Source organism: Nilaparvata lugens, chromosome 4 (genome assembly GCF_014356525.2).
Source record: "Nilaparvata lugens isolate BPH chromosome 4, ASM1435652v1, whole genome shotgun sequence".
Classification (NCBI taxonomy): Eukaryota; Metazoa; Arthropoda; class Insecta; order Hemiptera; family Delphacidae; genus Nilaparvata; species Nilaparvata lugens.
Genome location: NC_052507.1, coordinates 74,211,160 through 74,236,590, shown reverse-complemented (window position 1 = coordinate 74,236,590; position 25,431 = coordinate 74,211,160). Strand labels below are relative to the sequence as shown.

The 25,431-nt window shown below is 34.4% G+C and overlaps 1 protein-coding gene across 1 annotated transcript in view; it reads right to left on the bottom strand.

The window, feature by feature from the left end:
• Nucleotides 1-25,431, bottom strand: part of LOC111050764 — a 116,182-nt gene that overhangs the window by 71,415 nt on the left and 19,336 nt on the right. The window lies entirely within an intron of this gene.

The window sequence follows — 25,431 nt, the reverse complement described above, 5'->3', positions numbered from 1 at the left end:
GTCTGTGAGTTCGCTCCTCCTCTGTTGAACAATATCATAGAGAAACAAAAGCGTAAGTAGATATCCCATGGTATAGGGCGTTTATGTCGCAACTCTTACTGTTATCTCAAGCCGATTACTGTTGATTATTGTCGAATTTCACTGTTTTGTTGGGGTGGAGTGTATAAGCGGCACAATATGAGAGACTACCAGTGTCACACAGGAAAGAATTGCATGAACTATCGGCTTGAGATAACAGTAAGAGTTGCGACATAAAGGCCCTATACAATGGGATATCTACTTATGCTATTGTTTCTCTATGACAATATCATTTGAATCAATATTCTCCACATTCCTACTCTACATTCCTACTGTTTCTATAAGCATAGAAAGTGTTTGACACAGTGCTTGAAAGGACTTTGACACAGGTTTATTTTGAGCTCTGAAATTTCTCCAAATGGTAATTTCCATCATTCGTTTGCCTTTGGTACTCTGTATCGAAATCATTTATTACATGACCTTCCTCCCATTTGAAGAATTAAGTTCGATTCAAAATGACGGATTCAAGATGGCGGACCAAAACTTTGAAACCTCAGAAAAGGCGTTTTTTAATACGAATAAGATCCCCTAATGAAACGTTTTGTTTTATTATGCTTGTGATATATGGTTGCCATGGCAAAATTGTAACGTGCTATAAATTTTCGGCTCTAAATTTATTGTCTAAATTCAATATTTTCTAATTTGGCTTAGTGGTTCTGTGTTTTGTTTTAGTTTTGTATATGTTTGGACTTTTTAACATCAAAATGAACTTTATTCCGAAGTGAAAAGTGAAAATTTAAAGTATTGTGCTCACTATAACCTTAGTGTCCGGTTTCCCATTAGGGAAATTTGTACTATATATGGCGAGGTGGAACTACCCTTGGGTCTCCCCACCATTCAAAGCCATACGCTAATAATAATAATGCTTGTGAGAAAAATATTGAGCTATTTATTCAATGTTCACCAACTCTGTATGATATTACGATACGTATCTTGTTTGAAATCAATCAGTTGGAATGGTTGTTATCCGACCATATAGTGGAATCTCATACTCTCATACTCAGAGTTTTTCAGAATCTTCACCGTCCTGGGAGTTCGACAACAAAATATCCGATTATTTGAATGCTGGTTTGTCAGTGTTCCATTGCTGTTGGTACTCGAATCCCTGAGATCGGGTAGGATTCGATGTCAAGTTATCAATAATACTTATATTGTTGATGAAATTCAAATTGACTCTCCAGTAAATCCAGTCGAACGAAGAGAAAAGTGGAAAAACCTTCGGTCTGGATCGGCTTGTGCAGAGTTTCCTGTTCATCAATCATCTCAAACCCGTTCAGCGCTCCACCATTCATGCTGGCGTCAGCTCGTTTTTTATTTTCCCCACGGACATAAGTCCTAATAACGCATCTCTCAATATAATACTTTCGTTCAACAAAGGTTAATATGGGAACATGTTGAGAGGAATCTGTCCATACGCCGCGATGCAATCTCGACAAGAGTTTGTGTATCAGCCATCATAATTCTATTTTGATTGCGATCCTCGTGGAGCGGATGACGTCAAACAAGTCTCTACTTCCCACTCAATTCCTGTCTTGATTGAAGTTGTACTAGAACATTTATTGATACGTCAAACACACAAGTAGCAACCAACTTTAGCTCATAATCAACTCCAGTACAATAACAATCAATGAGACACTAGCTAACTATTTCAGGCTGATAGAAGAAAGTTTCTGTGGAACTTGGATAAATAGTTTCATATCAAATATCGGGGCACCGAGCTTCGCTCGTTATTTATTTATAAACTATTGATGAACAGAACAAAATTCTTTAAAATGATTGGGGAAGGACTAACAGGCACAGCCCACTGTTTCTTCCCTGAATTTTTGATTTATACACTATAAATGGTCCAGAAAGTAGGTTATGTTCCATACACTTGAATTCAGGTTCAATTTTCAGTCCAAACATTTAAAAACAAAAAAAGTTCTGATTATTTTAGATTATTTACAAACCAAATTGAATAACAAAATGACACTCAATAATTACTTAAATTTGTCAAATAATGAATAACTTTGAAAATTATGATATACTCTATCATGTCATGTCAACAAATCAGATTATTTTGATCAAGTCGATTGAAATTTTTAGATAATATTTCTCGCTGATTGATTACATAGCTGGAAATAATTCTGTCTCTTTCCCACACACGCATCTTCTGTTTCGACAGACGACGAAATTATCATCTGTTTTCCAAGGATGAATAATATTATTATCCTTTTAATGTCCTTCAGCGAGTTTTCCCAGGGATGAGACCTAGTGCAATCGAATTTTCATATCATGAACCTACTATGTTCCAAATTTCGTGAAAATCGTTAGAGCCGTTTTCGAGATCCGTTGAACATAAATAATAAGATGACCAGATAGGCCTATAAAAATATAAACAGATATACAGAAATTTCTCGCTTAATATAATAGGATATTTGTGGGAAACCTATAATGGAAATTCAAAAATACTTGTAACCAAGATCATCTTGGAAGAGTGTCAATTTCATGTCATTACAACTCAACTGTTGTTCAATCAATGAGGAGGATAGTAAAAATCAAAATGAAAAATTTTTCATCTCTGAATAGTAAAATGATTGAATATAATAGTCATGATTTCATATGATTATAAAACTATACAAGCTGCAGCTATTTCATATAGACGCTGCAAGTTTAATTTCTTTCAAGTATTTATTATAAAATACCGAGGCGAGAGTTGTACAATAAAGTGAATTATAGTTATCATTTGCGTCCATTGTTATCGCATTTCCATATTATTGTTCATTTCCTCAATCAAATTGTTAAATCTTATATTCAAGTGAATCCAATTGGGAACAATAAGGGATGCAGCCTACTTTTATTGAATGATTAGAAATATGTCAGTCATGCCGGCCAGGTTAGCCGATACGACCAAAGCCCTGCACATACACATCGATTTTTGTTTGTACGATATTTTGCAGTCCTTATGAATTCTATCAGATTAAATGGAACTTGACAAACATCATCTGTTTAATCCAATAAAATTTATAAGGACGGCAAAATATCGTACGAACAAAATCGATGTGTGTGTAGATAGCCTAAAGTGTTGCACGCTTTAGTCTGCTAGCTCTACCTGGTCGTGGGTTCGAGTCCCGCCGGTAGTCATGGACACTTGATCATCTCATCTGCACTGCTTATTACCGACGCACAAGCAAAAAGCTCATATGGACATCATCAGCAATCTTGTTAGCTCAATACATAATTATGAAGCTAACACAACAAATTGCAATATTTTCAGTCACAATAATAAAATAAAATGTAGTGATAAATATTTAGATGTGATAATGATTTTGAGTGGGGATCGAAACCCTCAGATCCCTCTCCTTCGATCACAGCTGCTATATTCAGTGTGATAATCAAGCATCGTTAGTATTACAGCAATCTTCAGTGCAGAGTATCCTGCAAGCAGAAGGGGTTGTATAGGCAACCCGGTGTACACATCACAGTACGACCACGGAGTACTGGTTTCCTTATTCCGTGGTACGACTTTTCAGTATGAGTTGGTGAGATAAGTTTCAAAGAACTTGTTTTCAACAACAAGGGGTTGTACATGCAAGATTCAAGATTCAATATTCATTAAATTGACCATAAGGCTAGAAAAGCAACAGAGAAGTCAAACAATAGTTATTTGTATATCTAGAGTGAAAAGTACGTCTTTTTCTCCCTGTGGGAAAAAGTTTGAAGCCCGAGGCGAAGCCGAGGGCAGCAATTTTCCTGAGGGAGAAAAATTATTTTTCGCTCGTGATGTACACAACATTTTTCCTCCATCTACATTTTTTCATAGAAACTGCAAATAAAATCATTCTAATAACTTACGTATTGATGACAATGATTCCTAACAACATAACCTAAATCTAAAACCTAAAAACCGGTCGTCTGATTGGCACTGCCGATTGCGCTATCTATCGGCAAAAGTTGTAACAATTATATCAGCTGAGCAGCTACCAAAAATGGCTGGCTCCAGGTCACGCGGTTCAGATTTGAATTGCAGATCAAAAATATTTGTTGGCTGGTATTTTGAATAGAATAAAATATTTTAAAATTGTATAAATTTTTATTGTCTACTAATATTAAGAATATAATAATTATCATACAAACATATATTTCATGAGTTAATCAAATTTCTGGTTGTGGTTTTGAATTCAGTTGACTCAATGACAGACACCTCTATTATGCTTTCTCATCTGAGCTTAGACCTTCTAACCTATTACAATGTAAGTTTCAAAATAGAGATGCTCCCCATGTTATTTAAATGGAGTCACTTTTACTCCCTAGGGAGTTTTTCTGTTTTTTACTACCGAGAGCGAAAAAGTGACACTTTAGTATTAGGTTTCAGGGAGTAAGTAAGTACTTTAGACAGTAGGTGGAGGAAATAGTTATTTTTGTATCAGTATGTTGAAAAAAAGGTGATCAAACTTCCGAATAGGGTCTTGAATTCAGTTGGCTGCAATGACAACTCTATATTATATGGTTTCTCATCTGAGCTCCGACTCGATCCCTCGCTATTTCTTCCAATGCGAGCTTTTAAAATAGGGATGCTTCCCATGCTTTTTAAATAAATTTATACTTACTCCCTTTAGAGTTTTCTGTATTTTAGACGCGAGGGTGAAAAAGTGACACTTTACTATTATGTTCCAGGGAGTAAAGTAAGTATTTTTTTAGACAGTAGGTGGAGGAAAAATTATATTGTATTATTATTATGAATGAAAATGGTTTCTTGTGATACCCTTTCTTTAGAATTTGCCATTTTACCCCTAGAAAAAAGTTAAATTTGTTGTTTCCGATTTGAAAATATAACTGTTTTTCAAAGTGAAAAATAGAAGGACAGGTGTATTCGGAAAAAGGGTACTTTTTTTTAATTGTCTTCTATTATATTGTATGTACGCTACCAGGAATATACGTCACTGTACAGTTTTCATTATTTGACTAATTAATGTTAATGTTGGACTCATTTGAGTCTAATTGACTTCAAACCACAAGTAGTCCAGAGGTTTACAAACTTTGGAATCTGTTCCGCAAAATTCAAGCTACACGGGATTGATTTGTATTGGATTCCACTCCAGAGTAACATTTGCCGTAACAGACGTCGTAATAGGGAATGAAACGACCTCCACACGAGACATAATAGTCCCATTGCTGAAAAACGTAATCGAAGCTGAAAAACATGCTGCGGAATTGTGTTAAATCTAGCAGAGCTCCAAAACAATTCAATGTAATCTCCATAAGCTTATTGCAGCGCGTTTGCCAGATCGACGGCGTCTATCTGAACTGAGCGCTCATTTCGGGATTATTACGCTGCAAAACGAGCTGAGCGGGATATATACACACTTGGAGCATATGAGGAGCATTACACATGTCGAGTGGGGAGTACAAATATCACGCGGCATTTGTTCCAGAAATTAATATCCCCGCAAACGACAGACAACCGGAAACAACTGTTCGTTCAGAGTCATCTCAATCGAAATACCACTTTGCTCGTTTCCCTATTTCCTCTCTCTGTTTGAACAAACAAGGTTGATTACTCCTCAACTGTTCCGGTTTCAATTTGTTCTGTTCCTCATTCGTTTCACCGGTTGATTCTTTTACCCCAAAATACCATATACAGGGTGTTTCAGAAGTAGTGTCGAGAATTTTAGGGTATTGTACCTGGATGCTAGGAGACTACAAATGTCATATTTGAAGTGTCCAAAACTCAGCGGTTATCCTTATAGCTGCCATTTTGTTTTTTTCACTTAAAAATTTTTATCTCAAGAACGAAATGTTGTATTGATCTGAAATTTGGCATGAATATTTATGCTATAAAGACTCAACTATAAAAAAAAAAAAAAAATTTTTCGTTGAAATTTTTCAAAATGGCGGCCATTTTAAATGTTTGATGGCGAATATCTCGAAAACCGTCCATTTTACAGAAAATTTACAAGAGACAAAAAAGTTAGCAAATTTTTTCACAATTCCAATGATACCTAATTTATTAAGATTGGTCAAAGAATAACAGAGAAATTAATTTTTTTCGTACTGCATGCATGACCACTTTTCACCATTTAAAGATCAATATTAATTATTTTTATAATTTCATGAAAACCGTTCTTATTACAGAAATATACAAGAATAACTTTCCTCCAAATTTTATTTTACATTGAAAAATATTAATTTCACTCAAATCGGTTCACTGATACTAATGCAGCAATTGCTCAAAATGCCGTCCTTCAACTTGATTACACAGTCTGCACCTTTCAATCATGGACCGTCGAACTGCTTTAAAAGCATTTTCATCATCTTGAATGGCACCTGCTGCAGCAACCACTCTTGCCACAAGGTCTTCTTCGTTTTCTACTGGCGTGCTGTAAACAAGGTCTTTCATATGGCCCCAGAAAAAAAAATCTAAAGGGTTGAGGTCAGGTGAACGTGCGGGCCACGGTACTGGTCCACCCCGCCCAATCCACCGCTGACGATAGGTCATGTTCAGAAAGTCCGTAACAACATTTCCGAAATGAGCAGGGGCACCATCATGTTGAAACCAAATATTATATCTGTTTGCAAGAGGCACATCTTCCAAAAGTTCTGGTAGTATGTCTCTTAAAAAAGTAATGTACGTGGGAGAATTCAGACGATTAGGAAGAATGTATGGTCCAATCACGCGATTACCTAAGATACCCGTCCAAACATTCAGCGAAAATCTATGCTGATAACCACGCACTTTGACCTCATGAGGATTGTCTAAGGCCCAGACGTGACTGTTGCGAGAGTTGAAGATTCCTTCTCTTGTAAAGCTGGACTCATCGGTAAATAACACATTTTCTAGAAAATTTGGTTGGATAATGTCTTGCTGAAGAAACCAACGGGCACAGTTTACTCTTGGCTCATAGTCGCGTTCAACCAATGAGTGAACTTTTTGAAAGCGGAAGGGGTGAAGTCTTTCCTTGTTTAGTACACGCCACACAGAAGAAGCACTTGAATTGATTTGCTTTGCAACTGCTCTCGTACTCGTTCTAGGATTGAAATCGAATTTCTGCAATACTTCCTCTTCAAAAGCAACATTTCGAACTGCTCGAGGCCTACCAGCAATTACCCTGTTCCGTTCAAATGAACCAACTTCTCTCAGCCGATTGTGAGTTCTTGTGAACACCTTGTCGGAAGGGAGACGGCGGTTTGGAAATGCAGCTGCATACATTCTTCTTGCTTCGGTCGCATTGCCAAGAGCTGCTCCATACATGAAGTGAATATCGGTGTACTCCAGCGAACTAAATTCCATTACAATAATTAAATATTTGTGTAGAAGCAACGTAAGAAAATATTGAAACTGGAAATTTAAGATAGAAATAAGACCTAGGAAACGTGAGACTAAGAAATAGGAAGCACTACATCTGGTTCTTTACTTTTAATGAAACAACAATACTTTTACAAGACAAACATTATCATCTGAAAACCATTGTAAAATCATCTGTTTGCCCATATGGAGCCATACCGAGTTTCAAAGCTTCATCTTAAATACATCTGGAATTAAAAAATAAATATTGATCTTTAAATGGTGAAAAGTGGTCATGCATGCAGTACGAAAAAAAATAATTTCTCTGTTATTCTTCGACCAATCTTAATAAATTAGGTATCATTGGAATTGTGAAAAAATTTGCTAACTTTTTTGTCTCTTGTAAATTTTCTGTAAAATGGACGGTTTTCGAGATATTCGCCATCAAAAATTGAAAATGGCCGCCATTTTGAAAAATTTCAACGAAAAATTTTTTTTTTATTTTTTATAGTTGAGTCTTTATAGCATAAATATTCATGCCAAATTTCAGATCAATACAACATTTCGTTCTTGAGATAAAAATTTTTAAGTGAAAAAAACAAAATGGCAGCTATAAGGATAACCGCTGAGTTTTGGACACTTCAAATATGACATTTGTAGTCTCCTAGCATCCAGGTACAATACCCTAAAATTCTCGACACTACTTCTGAAACACTCTGTATATTTGTTAAGGAAATTTGAGTTATTTTATTTACTTAGTATTGATAGAATTTCATGTGTATTCTTATTTCTATTCTGTAAACAAATAGGTTCTACTCTTTGTTTCTAAAAGTTATACACTCATCTACATATTTATTTTCTGTTCTGAATATGTTAATAATTGTTCATTTGTTTCCATTAAAATGTAGTGTTAGTATGCAATGGGTCTTGCAAGACCTGGAAATACATTGTCATTTGTGATAAATAATCAATAAAGGTTTCAATCAATATATCTGGCATATACCTGAAGCCACATTCTATCAAATGAAGAACTACACTGATGGAAATGAAATTGATAATCGAGAGAATAAGACGTTCATGACGTTTCTCAATTAGGGATGTCAATCCCGGGATCCCGGGATCCCGGTCCATTTTTGATACCTAACAATCCCGGGATTTTTCAGCGTCAATCCCTGGATTTTCGGGATTAGAAAACCTGAAATTGTGAATCGTATTTTTTTTAAAACAATTCAATATAGAGTTCATTTACGGTGATGAATATGAGTTTTGCATAACTAATTTATTGTTCTAAGTGTTCGACTAATTTATTCTACAGGCACAGCCTAAAGTTGCATATTATACATAATATGCTGTACTGGCTAAATAGAATTCGCATTATCGGTTCGTATCATTCGCAGAATGGTTGTTATGTATTTACGTTTGTTTCCGTTTACACAGCACCACAATTACCAGTCTAGACCAGTGAGTATAGAATATAATTCTCTATATTCTATATTTACATTCTATACTCACTAGTCTACATGGCGCAATATTTGCAATAGTTCTGATGTCATTTCCCTGAAATGCACTCAGAACTTTGAAAAGACTTCAGAAATCAGAAATAAACAAGCACCATCTATTCACTCTCTGTCCAACTTTCTCTCTGTCTTTTCACTCTCTTTTGGCAGAGAGTTAGTGGGGAGGATATTTTAAATATTCTTCCAGAAGAATGGACATTGAGATGTCCAAAGCTCCGCCAATTTATGTTGATGCATAACAATATAATTACCTATAGTTATTATATTACAAATTGATTTTTCAAATCATATTCAGTTGAATAATTATTTTCTTAGTCTATATTATGTAAATTCATCTCCAATTTTGCTGTATTGTAAGCTATTGTATATGAGTGTATAAGCCAGTATATATTGTAATCTACATAAATAAAGTACTCAATCAATCAATATAATTATTCCTCTTCTCTTCTCTTCATCTTTCATGAGTAGAATATCTAGTTGCCTCTACAGAATTTCATTTAGTAATGGTTTAGCTTTTAAAAAAGTTACTCCTAATCTTGAAAACATTTAAAGAAATAGAATGTTTAATTTTAATATTATTCCCAAGTATTTTTCCATCTCAATAATATCCTCTCCCTCTATAATGAGCCCTTTTTCATCTGCACACACTGTTACTGAACATGTAATTGAGGAGGAACAATTGCAGAAATGCATGAAAATGATTTTGCCAATCCCGGGATCCCGGGATTGATATTGGATAATCCCGAAATACCGGGATTGGAAATCAGTCCCGGGATTAACATCCCTACATACAATCAAATTATTGAAATTGATAACATACTTTCCATGAAACTATTCCCCATGTCACTAAACTTTTCCATGGAATCGATAACTAACATTCCCAAACCCAATATGGGTTTCTGTCAAAAGCCCATTAACTGCAATCCGATGTACCTAGAATACAATCACAGGTTCATTACTGCAATATATGGGAGTAAACCTTCAGATCCCAAACCTAGCCCCACAAAACCTGATTAGGATAAGCCTAACTAAACTAATTGACAGGATTCCATTTCACCATTAGCCTACTCTGAGCCTGTTAATTATTATGTAGCTGTGCTTCGTAGGCTACACTCATATCAGCAGGTAACCAGTTCTCCGCAAAGGTCTACTTCAAACTTGACAAACTGAAATCTTGACCTACTGAAATCTTGAAGAATAAAAACTAGACCTATAACCATCCTCGGTAATCTGTATGCAAAATCTCAAGTTAATCAGTCCAGTAATTCAGACGTGGTGATGTGTCATTCGTGAATTTCCTATCCCGGATGTGTATAAGCTAGTTGTCTACTTTATTATATCAGCCTATATATAACTAGCTTATACATATTGTAAAATGTCTTGCAAATAAAGAATCTTGAATCTCATTGTCTGATTAGTGTGTATTCCTTCCATTGTTTTACAGCTTCTCCAATAACTCAATTTTTCTTATTATTATCAATAATATTATAACTATTTCTTCCTTTTTCTTAATCTCAATATTGTATTGTACAAATATGTAAAGGAGACAGATTTGGGGTGATCCCCGTTGTCTCCATTTATGAATGAATAAATAAATAAATATTTTCTCGATTCAATGATAATTGGGATGTATACTTCCTTTTCAATGGGAAACCTGTTCAAATTCAAAATTCTCAGATGTAAAATCTAACGACATTCCAGTTTCGTGATTGAGTTAAATGGATTCCCTCCTACACACAGACCTGTAGTCTTGTAGGGCGTTTCCTTTATATAGTATGGTACTGTAACTCTCATTTCTATTTTCCGTGCCTTATTACCATAGGTAAGAAAAGTATTGCTTTCCGAAAAAAAGTAGTGTGTGTGTGTGGTTGTGTATTCAGAACTTAATGTCCTCACAATATAAGGATCCGACACAAACAATTTCGATCAAATGCAATTCAGGATGGCGACTAAAATGGAGAAAATGTTGTCAAAAACAGGGGTTTTCGCGATTTTCTCGAAAACGGCTCCAACGATTTCGATTAAATTTATACCTAAAATAGTCATTGATAATCTCTATCAACTGCCACAAGTCCAATATCTGTAAAAATTTCAGGAGCTCCGCCCCATCTATGCAAAGTTTGATTTAGATTCCCAATTATCAGGCTTCAGATACAATTTAAACAAAAAATTTCAAGTTGAAAGGATTGAGCATAAAAATCTGTACAATTAATGTCCAGTAACATTTTCACCTAAATTTGAAAATAAGCTCGAAATTCGAGAAAATGTAATCATTCAATAATTGCAAACTGTTAGCAACTGTTGATTCTATTAAATGATTCACTATGAAGGGATAGCAGACCTCGTATGTCTCCAGCGTTATTGTCTTGTCACCAGCTGGCTCAGATCTTTCTTTATAAGTAGACTTGAGATGCGCGTGAACACTAGCGTCAGGTGATCAATTTCCATAACGGCAAGGAAGTTGTGTGAGTGCGCCACACCAGATTTTTGTATGTAACATTCTGGGAAATGAATTTATTTGATTAGATTTGAATTAACAACTGACCTCATAAGATAATCTCATAGAGCTTGTTGATTTGAATGGATTGATCCAGTGTGAGTTTTGTCATTCTTCAGCTCAGTTGAGTGCCAGTTGAACTCTGGTACATGATTGACGTTCGTATTTAAGGGTACTATCTGACTGCGAGTGAGTCCATGTCAAGAGTGAGTGTTCCATGTCCATGTCAACCTCATTACTCAACCAGAGTGCATCTATGTCATTCATTTTCATTACTTCTGAGAACATTTGCATGTTCATTACGGTTTGATATCGCAGCTCCAATCTGCAGCAACAGAGAGAAGCTACATTGGAGTGAATTTCATCAGACTCAATTGGAACTATCATCACGTCAAAAACATTTGACCTGGAATTCCGTGTTTTTCTTTTTCAAGCCTGAAGCTATAGATACCTCACATGTAATGCAAGAAGGTATAGTGATAATCGCGATTGTAAGAAGGTTCGAAAAAATTATTCAATCCTAGGAGAACATTTTCCCCATTTTGGGAAAACATTTTCCCAAAAACTAGGGCTCTCTCAGATTGTGGAAATGTGTCACAAATAATCGACAACATTAATACATGCCTGAAAATTTAAGTTTAGTTGTAGAGAGGTATCAAATGTTCTAACTGCGCCAAATAATGGATAGTTTCATATCACAATCAATCAATTATATTATATCTTCAACCAAGAGTTATCGGAGAAGATATAGGATTTATAAAGACAAAGGCCCAACATCATTTTCATCACTCATTAGAGTATGCCTTATCACTTGCTTTATTTAATTTAATTAGCACTTTATTCAAATGGATCACTAAGAGCCGGTTGCACAAAAGCCTGTTTGATTTCAACCGTGATTAAATGTCATGAGAACCAATCAGAGACTGCTATTTTGGGAAGAATACTTCTGATTGGTTCTCCTGGCATTTAATCATGATTAAAATTGAACAGGCTGTTTTGCAACCGGGCCTAGATCTACCGTATTACAACAGTTTGATCTGCTTTTAACAACGGCTGGGCTAAAATTATTCTCTGTGGTCGAAAAGTTCAATTATCCTGAATAAACTTTCCAATAACAATAGAATAATCAATAATCAATACAGAACACGTGGCAATTAAATCATGATTTTGTAGGTTTTGCTACATTGCATGATGTGGGAGTTGTGAAGCTTTGATCATATTGGTCGCAAACGTAACAAGGTTTATAATTATGTCAATTTAACATGACAATATTTGTTTATGAAATTTCAACGTACTGCGCGTGATCATTGGTTGGATAGAACAGCAAATTCATTGTTCATGATTGAATACTGAGAAATATTTTCACTCATGAATTTAACACTATCCAATTACCCAATTTCATCAATTGATCGCTTCAATATAAATTATTGGACATTTACCAAGTGATTATTATAACAAGAAGATACCCTGCAAATTATGTTGAGTAACATATGATGAAATAAATTAATACAAGTTCTTTTGAATTTCTATTCGTGACATGCAATATTCCAATCAAAAAAATCTGGTGTGGCACACTCACACAACGTTCCTTGCTGTTATGAGAATTGATCACCTGACTAGTGTTCCCGCGCAAGTCTACTATTCAAAGATTAATTTGAGCCAGCTGGTGACAGGGCAATAACGCTGAAGACACAAGAGGTGTGCTATCATCTCTTCATAGTGAATCATTTAATAGAATCAACAGTTGCCAACAGTTTGCAATTGGATAATCACATTTTATCGAATTTTGAGCTTATTTTTAATTTTAGGTGAAAATGTTACTGTACATTAGTTGTAGAGATTCTCATGCTGAATCTTTTCCACTCGAAATTTTTTGTTTAAATTGTATCTGAAGCCTGATAATTGAGAATCTAGGATCAAACTTTGCATAGATGGGGCGGAGCTCCTGAAATTTTTACAGATTATGGGACTTGTGGCAGTTGATAGAGCTTATCGATGACTATTTCAAGTATAACTTTAATCAAAATCGTTGGAGCCGTTTTGGAGAAAATCGCGAAAACCCCCTTTTTTAACAACATTTTCGCCATTTTAGCCGCCATCTTGAATCGCATTTAATCGAAATTGTTCGTGTCGGATCCTCATAGTGTTTTTTACGGAAAGCAATACTTCCCTTACCTATGGTAATCGGGCAAGTATATTTACTTACCTAAGGAAAGTAAAAATTGGTTAACAATAACATACAACCGTTATCTGCACAGCTTGGAATTGACTGATTGAACTGGAATAATAACTTTGAAAGATTTCTAGATGATGTAATTCCGAGAACTGACATGACCTTGGAAAGAGGAAGAAAGTGATAAAGAAGAAGAAGGAGAAGAAGAAGAAGAAGATGATGATGATGATGAAGAAGAAGAAGAAGAAGAAGAAGAAGAAGAAGAAGAAGAAGAAGAGGAAGAAGAAGTAATATTATTGCAACAAAGCAGAGATTGCTAGCAAAGCTTACAGTCAACATTACGAGTAGGTACTCCTAGCTATTTAGTCACCCCTAGCACAATTATTATTGTCGATGCCCAACAAAGGGGTAATTGAGCCCTTTGACACGCTGATAACATGAGCCAAGAGTGTAATTCTAGTTGGATTATCGCTGGTCGTATGATTGGCATAATATGATTGGCATAATATGATTGACCAAGCTTTGAAGCGCCCGAGTGATGCTATTGTCCCATGTAAATTCATGTCATATCTCCAGAATAGATAACAATATCAGGGTGTCGTGCTTCGCTCCGGGTGTACTATAAAGTTCTTTTCAATTTCGAGATTTAGATAGGATTTGTCCTAACAATTATATTGAACATCACTGACTATTACAGAGACAAATAATCAAGGTTAGACTAATTAAGCTAGATATTCAATCTCTAAAAATATATTTATTCTAAGCTATTATCCAGTTTTATTTTAAATATCGGGGACCGAGCTTCGCTCTGAAGTACAAAAGCATAAAAAATTTATTACGAAAGAAGAAATTATAATAACATTCATACAGAAATGCTCTATCTTATCACAGTAAATTGAGATTAATTCCCAGAGGAATGCAAAAATTCCCCTCACAGAGGCCCAGTTAAAGCCGGTTAAATTTTAATCCTGATTAACTTCACGTAAACCAAATCAGAAAAGACCATGTGAAAGTGAGCGCTGTTATCAGGTCTGGCTGCAACTGCGTCTACAACATTGATGGGAAGATTCATGACCTTGGTGATGTGAATGAAAGTCATACATAATTTCGCTCCTGGGTTTTGGAAGATTTTGTGTTATAAATAGTCACAGATAAGTACAAATTTTGTATTAATTTCATTATTAATTGTTTCTTGATCACGTTTTATCATTTTGTTTTAGATTTTAATTCTTAATTCTATTTTATAAGCCAAACATCGTTTAGAGGTTATTTTGAGGTTAGGTTTTCGAGATTTAAAAATAAACATAGATAGTTTACTTGACTAAAATTATAACCAAATTAAAATCCTATCATTTATAAATCAATTATTATTATTGCAAGTATTATAATTTCTTAGATAGGAAGATGAGCTCAAGTAAAACACCGAAGGTTAATAATAGAAATGTAAACATAGCGGGAGTACTTACGCGTTCCCAAAACCAAAATTCAAAAACGCCAAAACCAAAAACCCCAGTTCTTCAAACTACTTTAGCCGAAAAAGTTGCTCAACTACAAAGTAGCCACACTAATTTAAAAAACCAATTAGAAGTAACTCTAAAAACGTCTGAGGAAGAAAGGTTAGGGATGGTAGAAGAAATTAAATCTTTGGAACTGATTATAAAATTACAAGATGAAGACCATAAAAAAGAAATACTAAATCTAAAAAATCAATGTAGTCTAATGTCGGAGGAAATAAAGAAACTAAAATCTAAATTTGATAATACTAAATGTATGATAGAACCTCCGTCCAAATGCAAAAAAATAGAATCTAACCTAAATGATGGGAAATGCTCTGAAAATGGTCGAAATAAAACGTACAGTGAGGTTTTGAAGACAGCAACCAAAAATATAGCTGAGGGAAATAAAGATAGGAAAGGGAGAGTTCTGCTACTGACGTCCAGTCATGGACGTGATTGCAGTGATCTCCTTGATAAAAGATTAAAAAATAAATTTGATGTCCAATGTTTTTTCAAGCCAAGTGCATCAATTAATGCAGTTGTAGAGTCAGCTAGGGAACAAACTAAAGACTTTGATGAAAATGACTATCTAATTGTACTGGGTGGCTCAAATAATATAAATGAACCTAACTTGAATCATCTTCCTCAAGTAACAGAAAAAATCAAGGAAATTGTGCCACTCAGCAAAAAAACAAACTTAATAATAAGTACTATTCCTAATAGGTTTGATAGGCCAGAATTAAATGAAGCAATCAATTCGACAAACAAATCAATCCATAATACAATCAACAGCCTAAAAAATAAGAATTCTAAACAACTGGGGATTTGTTTTCTAAATGAAAGGCTGAAAAGACATAACTTCACTAATCATGGGTTGCATCTAAATCGATCTGGCAAAGTAATCTTTTGTAATAGATTGGCAGAGCTGATTGAAAGCCGTTTGCAATCCTCTGGTTTAAAAACAGTCAAAAAAACAATAACGATTTTTTAGTAAATTGGCTCAAAACAGGGAAAGGGAAATAGCTACAAATGCTAGAGATAGAGTAGCACAAGATGGTAAGGTTTTTAGTATTTATCATCAAAATATTCAGTATCTTCGCAACAAAATTGACAGATTAGAAGTATTTCTTAAACAGGAGGATCCTGACATTGTTATTTTCACAGAGCATGGCTTAAAAATAAAGGAAATAAATCAAGTTAGGATTCCAGGCTATTCACTGAGATCAGAATTTTGTAGAATAGCTCATAGAAGTGGTGGTGTATGTATATTCACTAGCAATGCTAAACATACCCAAACTTATGAACTGGATTTTGTTAAGAGATTTTCTGTTGAGATGGATTTAGAGGTGACGGGACTAAGGTTAAAAATTGATGATCGATTTGAGGTAGCAGTGTTAGGTATCTATAGGTCACCAAATGGAGACTGGCAAAAATTTTGTGAGCTGCTCCATACACTTTTGGAAATTACAACCGCTCGTTTCACAAATGTTATAGTAGTAGGAGATTTCAATACCGATTTTGCCAGGCAGGATAAAATGACAGAGGATATTAGAGATATTATTAATATGAATAATTTAGAAATTAAGGTCCACGAATATACAAGAGTAACTCGAACTTCACAGACAATTATTGATAATATCCTCACAAATATAGAAGGTTGTAATGTCAGGTTAGGTAGCTCAGATCTATCAGATCATAACTATCAAATTTTAGATGTTAAGTTGCAGGGCCAGAATCCAAGCAGAAAAAAACTTTTGTGAAAGAAATTCAGCAATATGAGCTAGGAAATATAAATTGTTTGAAGCAGGAACTGCTTCAAGAAAATTGGAGTAGTGTTTATAACAGTTGTAACCTAAATTACAAATATAAGCAATTCATTGATACTCTAAGATTTCACATTAGTGTATGCTGTCCAATAAAAAAAGTCAAAGTAAAAAGTAAATTAAACAAAGTAGATGAATGGATAACTGAAGATATTCTTACTCAAAGAAATATTGTTAGGGAAGCTTATGAGGAATTTAATTAGTGAGGGATGTTCCGAGTGAAGTCAAATACAAATGTCTAAAGAAAAACTATGCAAAAGAAGTGAGGAAAGCTAAGTGTAAGAAAACAGCTGAAATATTAACAACTAGTACCAATTTTAACTCTGCTGTTTGGGAGGTAATTAATAGAAATAGGAGAGCAGCTCAAAAGATACAGTTACTAATGTCCCTAGGATAATCGATGAACATGGAAATTATATGGATGATAGTATAGACATTTGTAACTTTTTCAATAAGTATTATCAACAGGTTGCATATAATCTCCAAAAGTCACTGAACACTAATACTTATAATACAACTACATTAAATGCTGAGCCAATTGAAAAGGTATTTAAATTTCATCCATTATCAAGAGATGAGTTGTCAAGAATAATAAAAAATTTGAATAACAAAAAAACAGTAGGATTGGATGGGGTCTCAAGCAAAATTTTAAAAGAATGTGAAAATGAATTACTGGACCCTTTATTGCATCTCCTTAATACTTCACTAGAGCAGGGTATTTTCCCTGATGATCTGAAACAAGGAAAAATTTTGCCAATTTTCAAGAGCGGTGATTCTGAAAGAGTTGAAAATTATAGACCCATTAGTATTCTAAATGTAATAAGTAAAATTTTTGAAAGAGTAGTTTTAAATAGGCTATTGATGCACCTGGAAGAAATTAATTTCATATGTGATGAACAGCATGGGTTCCAGAAAGGGAAATCTACTAAGACTGCAATAGTATCCCTTGTTGAAAGACTAATAGATATAATAGATTCAGGTGAGAAGGCAGCCGCAATATTTCTTGATTTATCCAAAGCTTTTGATTGTGTGAACCATAGAATATTATTGGAAATACTAAAAACTGTAGGTGTGAATGGTATAGAACTAAAATGGTTTGAATCATATCTCATAGGTAGAAACCAGTGTGTTGAGCTTACCAAGGTGGATGGGAATGAAATAGTAAAAATTAAATCTCAAAAACTGGAGGTCCAGGCTGGAGTACCTCAAGGCTCAATTCTGGGTCCCTTACTGTTTCTGTTGTATGTGAACCAATTACCAAAAGAGTTAAAAGATCACAGAGCTCTGTTGTTTGCTGATGACACATCGCTTATCTTTAACAATTATTTATTAGATAGTCTAGAAATAAATGCTTTTACTGGAGTACAGTCAATTGTCCAATTCTTGAAGCAAAGGCAATTAACAATAAATAGTAAGAAATGTCAATTCCTACAATTCAAAAGTAAATATAATTCAGTAGAGGATAGAGAAATAAATGTGTTTGTAGAGGAAAATGAATTAGACCAAGAAGAGAAAGTAGCATTCTTGGGAATTTTATTGGACAGGAAATTAACATGGCATCCTTACATTGAGAGGATATGTAATAAGATATCATCTGGGGTATTTGTCCTGCGGCAGCTTGCTAGGCTGAATGATAAAAAACTACTGTTAACTGCTTACCATGGACTTATACTATCTCATATTAGGTATGCTATTTTAGTATGGGGTAATTCATCTCAACAAAATATGGACAGGGTGTTTAAGATTCAAAAGAAGGCACTCAGATGTATAGAGAAAGTGAATAGGTTAGACTCTTGTAGGCCTTTATTTAAAAAGCTTGGTCTATTAACTGTGCCATCTTTGTATGTATATGAAGTTGTAATGCATGTGAAAACGAGTGGTGTGATCCAGAATTCAGATGTTCATGAGTATAATACGCGAAACAGAGCAGATTATCATATAATGGGTCACAATAGTAGGTTATTTGAACAAAAACCAGATTATATTGGTAGGAAATTTTATAACAAGCTACCTCAAATCTTGAAAAGTAATGATGATTTGAAGATTTTCAAAAAACAAATTAAAAAATATTTAGTTGATAGAGCTTTTTATAGTGTACAAGAATTCCTTTCAAACCTAAACTAGGTTGAACTACTTAGTGTTAGAATTATTATGTAATAACATGACTTGTCTTATACTCCATGACTGGAGTCTTTAGGACGTAATCTTAAAAAAAAAAAAAAAAAAAAAAAAAAAGATACATTTTCAAGATGTTCGATGTTTTTGAACGGGTAGTATTATAGTCAACTGTCTACTAACGTTGATCGAAAGATACATTTTCAAGATGTTCGATGTTTTTGAACGGGTAGTATTATAGTCAACTGTCTACTAACGTTGATCGAAAGATACATTTTCAAGATGTTCGATGTTTTTAAACGGGTATTATTATAGTCCACTAGACAGCTGATTTATGATGAATAATTCTATAGTCTAATTTTTACTGTGATATTGGCGTTCAAAGGAGACTCCTTTTCCTTTTGTATTATCCTTAAAACTTCAAAAAACTGTATGTTTACGTCGACGCGAAATTCGAAAAGGAACATACCTGTCAAATTTCATGGAAATCTATTGCTGCGTATCGCTGTAAATGCGGAATATAAAAACATAAATATAAACTAACATATGAACATAAAGAGAAATGCAAAACCGTCGACTTGAATCTTAGACCTCACTTCGCTAGGTCAATTAGGCTTTTGCTTATAATGGCAATAAACTAGTATTATCTTAGTAATTGTTAAAACTACAATGCCAACTTGACCATTGAAAGCCTTCTTTCATTTGGATTGGTAGCCTGACGTTACAATAATTAATTATTGTGCTGTACTAGATAGATATTAAGTTTGAAGTGTAATGGTTGTTACACCATTATCAATCTCTGGTATACTGATACTGAAGTAAAGAGCAGCCAATCCACAGTAACGAACGAGTACCGTTATTGGTGAAAGCCGTGACCTATCAAGGTGAACGTCTGCAATTGCTCTAGACAAGCCTCTCACCAGACGTTACAAATTGGCGATTCAGACAGTTCAATGATCAGAGAACAGCTAGTCTCAAGGCAAAGTTGTGATTTACATAATTAATTGCGTATATTAATATTTTCGTGGAGAAAAATGAAAGAAAGTACAGAAAAAAAGAAAACTTTTTGTGTGTTGAGAAGTTGATATTGTGGTAATTATTCATATCCAATAAAAATACTAAGAAATTGTTTCAAAACCACAGATTTATTGATACTTGGAAAGACCGGTTTCGGTTGTTACACCATTGTCAATCTCTGATGAACCGTTTATTCAATTTAAAAAAAGAAACGATAGCAATATCTTTCAATATTTCAAGATGAACTGATTAGAAAACAGCTAGTCTACATAGCAAAGTTGTAATTCACGTAATTAATTGCGTATATTAATATTTCCGTGGAGAATAATGAAAGAAAATACAGAAAAAAATAGAAGATAGCATTATCTTTTCCCCATGATAATGCATCAAACTAAGTTGTATTTGGAAAAATATAGAGTTATTGATGGAAAAGGCGACATGGTCTGCTGCTGTTCATGGAGCTTGTTCCTTGTTGCTGCATGTTTGACATTGATTTCAAATCAGCTTTGAAAATGAATTATTTTTATAGTAATCTGAGCAATTCAAATCAGGAGACTATTCAATAAAATGATTGGCGGACATAGCTCAACCCTAAGAATGACTGCTCCTTTTTTAAGCGAAAACTGTACTTTCTGCTTCCATAAAGAAGCTGGCAGCTCTGGCTGAGAGAGTGACATGATTTGATGGCGCTGTATGATGGCAGAAGGCTATATCCAATCCTCCATCAATCAATCTTTGAGCCGCATTTTGATGGAGCTACAGCCCTTGGCATTGCCAGAGTACTTGTAAAATGGTGTGCGCGACGCACAATCCCCGTAAGCTCCATGATAAATGTCCCATCAATCATCATCTCTACCTGTTTACAATATGTGTCACCCAGCCGGTCTGCTTTTAATGTGATCAGATAACGCGAAATTACTGCAATAAATTCCATCGTGCGTCTCATCATTACTCTTATTATCTGATGCACTGTAGATGGAGGAGGCCCATAGTTTATTTGACTCAGCGTACATACAATGTAATTTATGATTCATTGAAGCAATATCCATAACTGAAATCTTACCTTCACATAGGGGAATTCTGCTACTACCGCCTATAACATAACCTATGAGGTTAAACTATTGTGAATTGTTGAACATCGTAGAATCTACTTGTATAAACTAGTATTCTTAATCTAGAATCTTGTCTTGAATCTCTCTCTTCATGTTCTGTCTCATGCACGTGTCTTCTGTCTCTCGGTGTGCATGAATATAAACTTCATAAAAGTTAAACCTTCAAAAACTAGAACTGAACACATACGAAAAAAAGTAGGTAGTATCGAAAAAAGTAAGGTTCTCAATTCCATTCAGTAATAATAATATAATACTGGATTCCATTCAGTAGTAATGTTGAATCACACATCTGCATATTTCACAGTGTGCAAGTACAAAACTTGGGAAGCTAGTTACAATATTTCTTCATGATAGTAAAAGCCCTGTTATTTTATTCTAGACTAGCCGTCAGGCTCGCTTCGCTCGCCATATCCGTCTAGCCAGGGGGCTCCGCCCCCTGGACCCCCGACTGGATCGTCTAAGAATGAGATCTGCATTTTCCATTTGAGCATTTTTATCAGATGTTAGGACAATCCAGTCGGGGGTCCAGACTAAACGTCTGGCTAAACGCATATGGCGAGCGAAGCGAGCCTGACGGCTAGTAATATAATATTCCCAGGATTGAAGTAGCAGTGCCCAATCAATTTTTCCGCGACAAATGCATTTCAATCTTCAACTTGGTGCCAACTTAACAAGGTCAACTCAACTTAATGCCAACCTGACAAAATTATTAATATTTAGTTGCCAGTTAACAACTGTTTCGAAGAGGTACTCTATCTAGATTATAGTTCTATAGTAACAATATGATATGGAAATTTCAATTATAATTAGGAGATTGGGAGAAGAAGAATATACATGCTGAAAGACGAACTTTAAACCCTTAAAAACAACCCTTAGAGTTGAAATATTGCCAAAAGATTTCCTAGTGCGCCTGTAAAGGGCCAACTGAACATACCTACCAAATTTGAACGTTTTTGGTCTGGTAGATTTTTAGTTCTGCGAGTGAGTGAGTGAGAGAGTCAGTCAGTCAGTCAGTGAGTGTGTGAGTGCCATTTCGCTTTTATATATATATTATATATATATTATATATATATATATATTTTATATATATATATATATTATAGATTTATAGATTTATATTCAAAAGTAGCCCTATAGAATCTACTTGTATAAACTGATATCCTCAATCTAGAATCTAGTCTTGAATATTTCTTCATCTTCTTTCGCGAGGATATAAACTTTGTAATGGAAGCAATTGAAAGTAGTGTTATTGAAATTAGTGAAAATTGAACGTAATATTTTATTTGCTGGCTGCCTAGCATAGGCTACGGAAAGCTTGCATTTTTTCAACCGATGGACGAGGTGAGGATCTTTCTCAGGGTTGGGAACTGCCTAGCTTGCATCCCAGCCTGGAATAGTATATTTCGCACCTAGGGCCGAAAATGAGACTTTTCTGGCTCGAAATCGGTTTTCAAGTCCGAGGCCGTAGGCCGAGGACAAGAAAAGATTGAGAGCCGGAAAAACATTTTTGCCCATGGTGAGAACGTAATTTTTCGCCACACAGAAAAATAAACAATATATATATGAGAATAATAATTATTCTCATTGTCTATTATAAGCACTTACAAAAGCAAAAGTGGAAGGTCATAGCTCTAGCAAATCTGAATATCAAGAAATTGTCCAAGTATTTTTATTTTTTATTCTGATTTGTCTAAATAATCTAAAAGATTATGTTCAATTATGTAAGAGGTTGAGTTTATACTTTTTATTCATCTAAATGACAATAAGATGATATTATTATAAATGTTTTAATTATTGAATGATAAACACAAAATTTAATAATGAAAAGTTTTTGATCAGCTGGTTTATCACACTTGAAAAAGTTTTTGATCAGCTGGTTTATCACACTTGAAAAAGTTTTTGATCAGCTGTTTTAGCACACTTGAAATTCGGCCAATCTGATGTGATCTGAATGTCAATGGAAGTTTAGGTTAGAAGTTCTATCCTTCTATGAAAATCGAATTATTTAAATAGTTTATAATATATATATTATCTGTATTTTATTCATTTAAATAAAATGATAGTATATTATTACAGAATACTTTATTGAATTCTAGAAGCATAAAATGATTCCGTTTATCCACCATGTTCCGTGATAAACGCTTTACTAGGAGGTTTGAGGTTAGATTCTATTATACTCTGAAAATTGAATTTGAATAGTTTATAATATCTCATTTGTATTTCATTCATCCAAATAAAATGATAGTATCTTATTGCAAAAACTTTATTCAATTCTAGAAGCATAAACTGATTCCGTTTCATAAACTATTTTGTAAACACGTTCACATCAAATCAGAATCAGCTGACTTCAAGGTTATTTTACAGCCCTAGGGCCGTAAAAATTTTACCGGCCTGGTCAGAAAACAATCACTTTCGGCCTCCATATGACGCACGTAAACCAGCTCATTACATCCAAGAGGGGCGAAAAAGATAGTTTCCATCCACTCGTCCCATCAACAGTTTCCAGCTCTTCTTCCCCCCTGCCGTAGTCTAGTTTTCCACGTGTAGGTTTAGGAAGAGTCGGACCTGAGACAAAAATTGCATTCTTTCCGTGCACTCTTGTTTTAACCGTTGAAGCGAACACAGCGCGCTCAGACATCAATTCGTTTCGGGAGTGTGGATCACCAAAATCATCGTGTAATGGACTTCTTCAGCGTCTTCATTATGGGTGAGTCCCGAATATTAATCCTACTCAAATGACAAGGGGCGATCGAACTTTCTTTGCATAACGATAGGTTTTTTCTTGTTTGTCTGTACCATTCCAAATCTCTTTCAATGTTTTTTTTTGTATTAGGCTAGGCAGCCAGAGTAGAGTCAAAATTGATGTAAAAATTTGGTAGAGAAAATGTTGAAATACAATAAATTTTCATAGAGTAAAAATTAGCTTTCTTTAACCACGTCTACCCGTTGGTAAAAACAGTTCATTAATATCTAAGCTACCCGAGATATTACAACTTCAAAAACTTTCAACCTTTATAAACTAGAAATGAACAAGAAAATAAGGTCTCAAAGAAAATAGTGACAAAGAAAATTAGGTTCCATTCAGTTGTAATGTTGTCATAAATCTGCATATTTCACAGTGTGCAAGTACAAAACTTGAGAGGCTAGTTCCAATATTCCTTCATGATAGTAAAAGCCCCATTCACTTATTCTAGATTGAACTAGATCGATGGAGAAGAGAATATTATCAACGTAGTGGATACTCTCATTATAGTTCCACTGTGATATTAATTCAACACAATATGTTTTTAATCACTTTGAACAATTAATTACGACATAGCACTCAGGTATTTATATACACTCTGAGTGTTGATGAAGGGCCTAGTGTCTTGAAAGCGCTACACTAATGTAAGTAGAAGCTAATAGCTTCTATTTATATAAATACCTGACTGCTATGTTGTAATTAATTGTTCATTAGTGATTATTTAACAAGCAGTTCGTAATGGAATCAAACATTGGAGAATATGTTTTTAATACTAATAACGTAATACTTATTTCTAAAATATAAATAAGAATTTGCAGATTAGAGATGCTAATATAGGAGGTGCCAAACAGCGGAGAGATGATTAATTTAAAATGTTTTCCGAGATGAAACTATTTTTCCACAGTTGAAATATAATAAGATCTCAAGATTGTGGACAACACAAGTTAAATACATTAATGGCCGGTTTCCGAGCTCGGGATTCGACTGAGTTCTAGACTTCAAACAGCTGGATTAAGAAAATTGGCTTTCCGAAACGGGGCGTAGTCGTAGTCATTGTCAAAGTCACGTTCAAATCAAATTTCTAAAAACTAGAGAATTAAACACAAAATAAAATAAAGAGAAAATAGTGTAAAGTTTCAGCTATTTTGAATTATTTAGAAATGTTTTATTTCGTCAAGAAAAACAGTTTCCAATTATAGAAATGAGAAAATGAAACCTGCGACTACTGTTGAAAAAACTGCGACTACGCCCCGTTTTGGAAAGCTAATTTTCTGACTTCAGCTGTTTAAAGTCTAGAACTTAGCTAAATCCCGAGCTCGGAAACCGGCCCTAAGTTAAATACAATATGATTGTTCTAGTGCTTATAAATTCTACATTATATAGTAGTCTAGTGAATGAATAATTCGGTGAATTCCTCTTTTTTCTCTTCTAGGGAAGTTGAAAATGTTTGTCCTCTTTCCTCTTTTCTTTGGAAGTTGAGTGGAAAATGACACTGGACACCTTCTGTAAATCTACGATATATTTATTATCTTTATATATATATTTATTCTTTTGGAAATAACAGTCACCGATTGTATGACAAGCTAAGAGAAGACT